The 8031-nt window shown below is 37.7% G+C and overlaps 1 long non-coding RNA gene across 1 annotated transcript; it reads left to right on the top strand.

Moving 5' to 3' along the window:
- The first annotated feature begins 6705 nt into the window (after nucleotides 1–6705).
- Nucleotides 6706–7208, top strand: LOC144824448 (uncharacterized). The gene is made up of 3 exons (XR_013608954.1): nucleotides 6706–6852; nucleotides 6973–7049; nucleotides 7136–7208. It is a non-coding gene; the product is annotated as an uncharacterized LOC144824448 (long non-coding RNA).
- The last annotated feature ends 823 nt before the right edge of the window (nucleotides 7209–8031 follow it).

Raw genomic sequence — 8031 nt, 5'->3', positions numbered from 1 at the left:
CAAAGTAGTTTAACTGTCCAAAAATTAAATTGTTCATAAAGAAATAGGAAAATCCCCAAAATGCCATATCTCCCACATTCCCACCCTGTCCCCAAAAGTCCCACCCACCAAACAATCTGACAAAAGAGGCCTAGAGGAGGGCTAGGAGATTCCTAATGTGCCTCTCAAATGTGTGCAGATGCTCCTCCTGTGTGGCTTTCAGGAACACTAGCCTCTGCAGAATGTGGCACTGAAATGCTCTAAGATAGGGTGGACCAGCAGTGGTGGAATGGCTGTGGGCTGCTGCCTTGGGACCGCTATGATGAACTACCAAAGACACTGGGGCCTGGCTGGGACTTAGGGCATTTTTGCTGCAGCTGCTGCTGCCTCCTCCTCATACACCAGCTGCTGATATTCAGCCTGATGGCCTCCAGCTTCCTCTGCTGGGTCCTGGCTGCAACCTCCAGCCTATTAGGTTGTGTCAGATTGGCAGGAGTAGCTGCATGAAAAAAGAAAAAATACAAATTGTGAACAATACTCTCAGCAAAACACATAAAATGATATAGTAGCATTAGCAGTACATTTTCTGGTATCTTCGGCCCATTGGATTTTGATGTGAATAGAGATTCAGGCATAATGCACTCTGCAGTACACAAGTATTCTTCTCACTAATGTAGGGATGCCTGCTCAGTTGGTATCTATGCAGACATACTTGTGTCGCGTTACTCTGCCACTGTCTGCAGTTGGAGCAGCTGAAGTAGACAATTATCTCTTTTCCTATCATGGGCATTCTCTGGTAAATGCCTCAATTTCCACCGGACTACAAGGCAGATGAATAGTTACTATGAATGATATACGTCACGTGAGGTACTACTAATTATAAAGAAGACAATTATGTAAACAGACATCCTCCTGTCTGCCCACGCGAAAAGCAATGCACTACAATACAGGGAAAGGATTAAGGAACTGGATATTGTATTTGGCATGTTCATCACAGACTATCCTATCCACAAAATGCATAGTCGCCTACTCTTAGTCCCACTTTACTCCCTGGCCTCATCTTCCATCACCACATTTGACATTACTTTTTTCCAACAAAATAGATTTGCTTGGCAGTATGGAAAATATTTATTAACTTAGTCTACTGTAGGTAAGTTAGAGGGGTTAGGCAGGATCGGTCCACATTTTACTGATCCTCATCATCAAGTGCCTAAGTTTTTCCTAGTAGTGAGTCACTTTGTTTGCCAATTGTAGAAAGGGAAACATTTGAAGCAATGTAATCTGTTATGGAAGCAAAAATAAAATATGTTACTTGGCCAGAGGAAAGTAGCGCATGCAAGAATGTTTTTTTCAAATTTTATGAAAGGCTAGGACAGAACAAGGAAGTTAGGAAAGGAGTTACTTATATGCTAGCAATAGAATGAGTGTACACAGGGATTGAAGGGAAACACAACTATTTATTGTTATCATTGTATGCCATTTATAAAGGGGAATACACATTAACTGAGGCAGATGCACATTGCACAGCCAATAATGTAGTGGTGCCGATATAACCATGATGACGATATGTCACCCTTCGCCGTCACTGGTGAAATGCCATGGGTAAGGACTCGGAGGGAGGAGATTAATGATGATGGATGGGTACTAGGAAGGATACATTAATATATGCTGCACTTGAAAACTACTGTGAGTCAAGGGAGTAGTCTGAAATACCACCTCAACCCTTTAAATCACAAACCTTGATTAAAAAAATGCCAAGGAAGTCAAGAAGGTGAGAAGAACGCCACTACGGAGGGTACCTTAGTCCCTTGTTCCCTCTTCTTCCCCGTTAGTTTTCCATTCATCATTGCATTGTTCTTCTAGTATTTTTATTGTTCACCCTTGGCTTTTCTACTCACCGTTTAAGTTTTGCATTTTGTCCATCCAGTCTTTACCTATGAATACCACCCATCCATCCATCCAAACATGGCTCTCATTCTCAACAAAACGTTCAACAACATACTTTTGTCTTTACCCACCCATGCATTCTTTGACCCATCAAACCCGCTGGAGGATTCCTTTCATCCACCCAGGCGGGCATCCTTTCACCTTTAATCCATCCTTCACCCACCCATGCATCCTTTCAGCCACCTATAGTATATATTCATCCTTTCAAAAACACATTCTTCTGTTCCAGTCACATTACATTTCATCTGTCCTTCGTCCTTCCATCCTTTATTCCGTTTTCCATCAACCCATCAGAGTCTGACTCTTCATGAAATGTTCCCTGCTGAGTTGAAGATAGAAGAGGCCATCAGTTACTTGCCGTATATGATAAGTTAAGAGTGTTGTGTTTAACTGTGTACACACGTCTCAACAGTACACCCTTGCAGTGAGTATATAATTGTCAATAAGTAAGCACAATGACTTACCACTGGGCACCACTGTCCCTGGCTCACCCCCTACAGCTGCTGTATCTGCTAACTGGCTGGTGCCGCTGTCAACGCTGGCCCCTGCACTGGTGCTCGGTGCAGCTGGAAAAAATATTACACAATTTTTAGATGCTATATACACATCCCCCAATTTATTTATTTTAATGCAAAATTGAAAATACGCCACACACACCACTACAATTATTATTATTATAATTATTATTATTTAGCGTTCTTATATAGCGCTCGATTACCCGTAGGCATCTCGGCGCTTGCCTTGGGAACCCGTCCTGGTTTTTCCCCGTGAGATACCCGTACTGGGCATCCCCAAGGTGAAAGCCAGGCATCCTGCCACGGGGGGGCCGTAGTGGAGATTAAGCAAGCTAATGCCCAGAGCTGCAGAGTGTGAACCTGTGACTCGAGTAGGCACCGAAACGAGAATTATCGAGTCCCTGGATATTTGGGGTCAAGACCCTGCCGCGTCGGGAATTGAACCCTGGTCCCGGGTCTGATCTCTCCTTCAGGGTCTGCCGCCTCTAACCAGTGAGCCACACTTCTCCCAATTCAGATATCGACAGTGTTTGCTATCAAAAATATCAGGTTGGGCATTTTGTTGGTGGCAAATTTGAAAAGCCTCTTAAGACAACCTGTGAGGACTGGAGTGGCTAGAGCTATTGATGAATCTGAGTGTTTGAAAAGAAATAAGAGTGGACAATTGGGCATATGGTCTTGGTTGGCAAATGCAATGGGGCCGTCTTCCTCATACTTCTTTTCAGCCATGGCCCACAGTAATAAGTTCACCAACAACTGCTGCTAATAATACTAGGCATAGCTAAGAAGAAGACACAACTTTGGGGTGTGCAACATGACCATGATCGTTTTACTGATTGAGCATGAGAAAGTAAAGGAAAGCCTTCTCATCTCAACAAACATGCGCATAATACCTTACTTGGGTATGCAATCTCCACGGCAGAGCAGTAGTACTGGTAGTAGTACATGACCATGACCAATGGGTTCTCTGAGTCTTACAGTACCACCACTAGGCAGTCCACACAGTATATAAGGGGAGAGGGAAAGCTGACTGATAAAGTATTAGAAAAGAAGATACAGACACACTAGTACAGAGACAGTTTGAGGTAAAATACAGACACTAGGAATAGAGAAAATACGTAAATAGGATAATGCAGGGATAACAAAAATGTAGAAACGGATAGATTGAAGAGCATTTAGGAAACATTTAGGAAACTGGTATCAATAAATAATTGAAAATAAGGAGAGGTAACATTTAGGCAAATATATATTAATATTAACAACAAGAGGACTTACTGGGGCCAGCAGAGCCATTGACCATGGAACGCTCTTCGGGCTGGGAGGTACCTCCAGCTCCCTCATCTGACTTAGATGACCTCTTTTTGCCCCTGGATGTGGATGTAAGACACAAAGAAAAAAAAGATTGGTGGTCAATAAATAATCTCTCCAAAAAGATTTTTTACCAGGAAAAGGGAATCACATTGAACTTTCCTAATTCAGATCGACTAGTAATAGACTAGTATTGCGAACTGTCCTAACATATTCAAAAATTCCTAAACCTACCTAGCTTGCCTATTCCAAAGACTTTGGAATTACTAATAAATTGCAATGAATGAGGTTTGTTTCTTCTTTCCAATTTCATTCGCAACCATTTTCAACCCCCTTTGATGGTCAAATTCCCTAAGTCAGCATTTTGTCTTTAATGCATAGATGGACGCATGCATACACCAAATTGCTTGGTTGCTTGTCACTGTATGAGCTACAAAAAAGGTTCTAGGAACTCAAATAAGAGAATGTGCGCCACTAAATTACTAATACTAACTACCATTATTTTAGTGACAAGACAAAGGAATCTCTGCATTACTTAAGCTCTTACCTAATCAGCCTAAGCGAGCGCCAACAAGAACAATTAAGTAACGCTGAGCACCTGTGTAGAATACCAATAACATAATATAATATTTGTAAACTTACCTACCTGCATGTGAGCAGCATGCTTGCTATTTGGGTAAAAATATTAGCAATAATGTAGAACACACACCTAATAATAATATTAATAATGAGCTATTCACTGAGCCCTTTCACCCCAACCCCTAGCAAGACCAGCAGGTCCTGCTCTCGATCCAGGATGTTGGGCCACCTGTGCGTCAGCTGATAATGGGTGCACCGGACCCTAGAGAAGTGATACACTGCCTGGGCACCCTCGCCCAGCACTTCTGGCACTCCCGGAATCCGTACCCGGACCCAGCCTGCACCTGCTGCCAGGGTGGTACTGGAAAAAAAAATAAGCACTGCCACCTCCACCTCAGAAAACAAGGCCTGGGGATACAGTCCTTCCTGGCACTGCATTCCACAAGGAAGGCAGCTCATTGTTGTCGCCTTTTTGGGGTGGTAGAGAGAAAATGTAGAAAGTATAGAAAAGAGGAAAAAGAGGGAAGGAAGTAAGTGCAAAACTCACCAAAAACACCAAAAAGTATAAATAAACACAAAATACACACATAGAAAAACTAAGGGTGATATAATAACTAAAACAGTTTGGAAAAAAGTTTCAGAAACAATGATTGAAAAGACTGTAGAACGATTAAAAAGTAAGCCCCAGCACAATTATCAGAGTAAGAAACAAGATGACTCTGCCCATGCGTGACCGTGTAATGCAGTTCGAGCGATATTTCCGACCTAATACGGCAGAATCGTCACACAAACAGGTGTGACAAGGAACTCCGCCCACTTGTATAACTCCACCCACCCTTATTATGAACAACTCGTTAAATTAAACCACAACAACAAAATATAGTTACATTACTGTATGTAGCAAAGGTTAAAACTACTATAATATAGCAACAATAAAACATGAGTATGTCTAAATAATTAAACCCAAAATATAAAATATATTTAATATAATTTCTAATAAAATAATTAATAAGCATTTCAAGAGGAGTAGCTAATGAAACTTGATGAAGAAATTAAATTCCAAAAGTAAACACTTTGAAAGTAAAAACATCCAGGAAAAAAATGCAAAAATAGAATGTCTGACAAAATATCGAGATTCACAATATCGACGTACAAAAATATCGGAGCAAAAATATCGAAATCAAAAATATCGGGTTCCTATACTTAACTAGATATATACACAAATATCGATTTTTTAATATCGATATACAAAAACATCGTTTACTTTTATATCGACTACATTAACATCGGAAAACAAAAATATCGCTATCTACAAAAAATAATGACATTAACTATAATATCGACATCAAAAATATCGTGCACTTCAATATCGGATTATCAGCTATATCGACTTTTTATATGCATCTGTTTGCATAATTAATTAACGTTTTATATGTTTTCACATCTAAATAAACACACAATACTTAAATTAATACTATAGACACACTATTAATTTGTCAAAAATATCCTATTGGTATAATTATATCACCTACACATATAAAAATATTCTATACTACTTTGTATAATTTTATAATTTGTTTTTGTTTTTCACTTCTATTACAAAGTAATCACAACTGAAATTCAAATATACTAACTAACCAATCACAAACCTAATTTTTTAAATGAACCAATAGCAAAGTAATTACTACTGACACTCCCCTATATAAACAATTAAAATCTAAGCACAAACTACTTGCCAAAAGTCACTGAAGGAGATTCATCTCTATCCGAATTGCTGCACAACAACTAGAAGAACCAGACTATCAACCTACTATCACATCTTCTAAGTAAGTAAATAAAATAGAAAGTGCATTATTTGCTAATACTACTTACTTACCTGCTAAATACCCAGTGCCCCTTTGCTATTCATACTACTTAACATGCTAAATAATTATATGAAACTATTTTTTTTAGATACAACGAGTACTGAATATTCTACTCAAGATAACTGTGAACAAACCCTAGGAATACAGATTCTAATAACTATGTAAGTAATTTCACATTGATTCATTATGTGCACATAAATCTAAACACACAGAAATAATGACTTTTGCCCCACATATTTCTTTTTTTCTGTAGATTCTACTACTGAAAACTGCACTACTAATGAACTAAGGACATCAGTACTATTTCTCCAATACATTTTACTACGTAAGTATTATGCAACTGAAATAAATGTGGAAAAACAATACAAACATTTAGAACTGTTCTAATTATGTTCTATTATATATTGTTTATTTACAGAGCAAACACAACGAATAGATATACAGACATAATACAGAACTCCACATTCTGAATAATACAGATAATAATCACAAAGTAAGTATATTAAAGAACATAATTACCAGATAATCTATTAAAAAACATACCAACATGGTGATTATTCTAATACATATGTTCCTTTTTTATTTAAGATAACACTACAAACTACTCTCCAGAAGCTGAAGAAACAACTATACTGGCAAAGACCAACCTAAAAAAATATGTAAGTATCTTCACAATGTGAATCATGAAGATACACTTTTGTAGTAGAAATGAGCTCTAACATTGCAAATGTACCGAAACATTAATTAATAATATACTACTTTCATGTTTTTCATAACAGCTACAACAACATCACAAACAATTATCCCCAACTAAAGAAGCAAGCAGCTCCTAATTTTGCTGTAAATTCAAAAACACGTAAGTATAAACATTCCTACTTATCACTAACATAGATTATTTATCACATTTAATTTGACATTAACTATTATATATACATTTTATAGATATACAAAGTACAAAATGACCGAAGGAGCCGAATTTGTGACCAGCCAGAAAGGAAAACTATTACTATGCTACATGGGTTACACTTATACACAAAAAAAGCAATATGGCATGCAAGTTAATTGGAAATGTTGTAAATATTATTCTAACAAGTGCTATGGCAGAGCAACAACTAAAGAAGCTACAGTACTGTATACTAGGGAACACAATCATCCACCTAATGTTACTGAAATAGAAGTTAGAACAGCTTTGGAAAATATAAAAGAAGCTAGTACAGGTTCCCAAAAGCAAACAAATGTCATTTTAAAAGAAGCCATTCCTAAAATCCCCAAAACTGCCACAACTCAAATGCCAAATATCCTCTCCTTAAAAAGAACTATAGCACGAACTTAAAAAGCTACTACTTCTACAACACCATCTCCCAGAACATATCAGGATATAAATTTAACTGCTAACCAAATAATAACTTTAAATAAACAACCATTTATAGTTTACGACAACGAAAACAATGACAAAAGGCTTATAATTTTTGGTACCAGTATGAATTTAGTTAAACTGCAGCAAAGCCAATATTGGATGATGGATGGAACATTTAACATCTGTCCCAAACCATTTTTCCAATTATACACAATACATGGCCTCTACCACAACTGCAACATACCTTTGCTATATGCACTATTACCAAACAAAAATAATTCCACATATATGGAATTAATAAATATAATTAAACAAAAAACGAATGATTTTTCTCCTGAAAGTATCATTCTTGATTTTGAGCAAGCAATGCTCTCAACTATCATAAAAATCCACCCCCATACCTGCATTCAAGGCTGCGATTATCATTTAAACCAGTGTTTATGGAGACACCTTCAAAAAAATACCCTAAGTGTCGAATATG

The sequence above is a fragment of the Lissotriton helveticus genome, chromosome 3_1 (genome assembly GCF_964261635.1).
Source record: "Lissotriton helveticus chromosome 3_1, aLisHel1.1, whole genome shotgun sequence".
In the NCBI taxonomy this organism is placed as follows: domain Eukaryota; kingdom Metazoa; phylum Chordata; class Amphibia; order Caudata; family Salamandridae; genus Lissotriton; species Lissotriton helveticus.
Note: the sequence above shows the minus strand (reverse complement) of the source record. Positions and strands in the feature narration are given on the sequence as shown.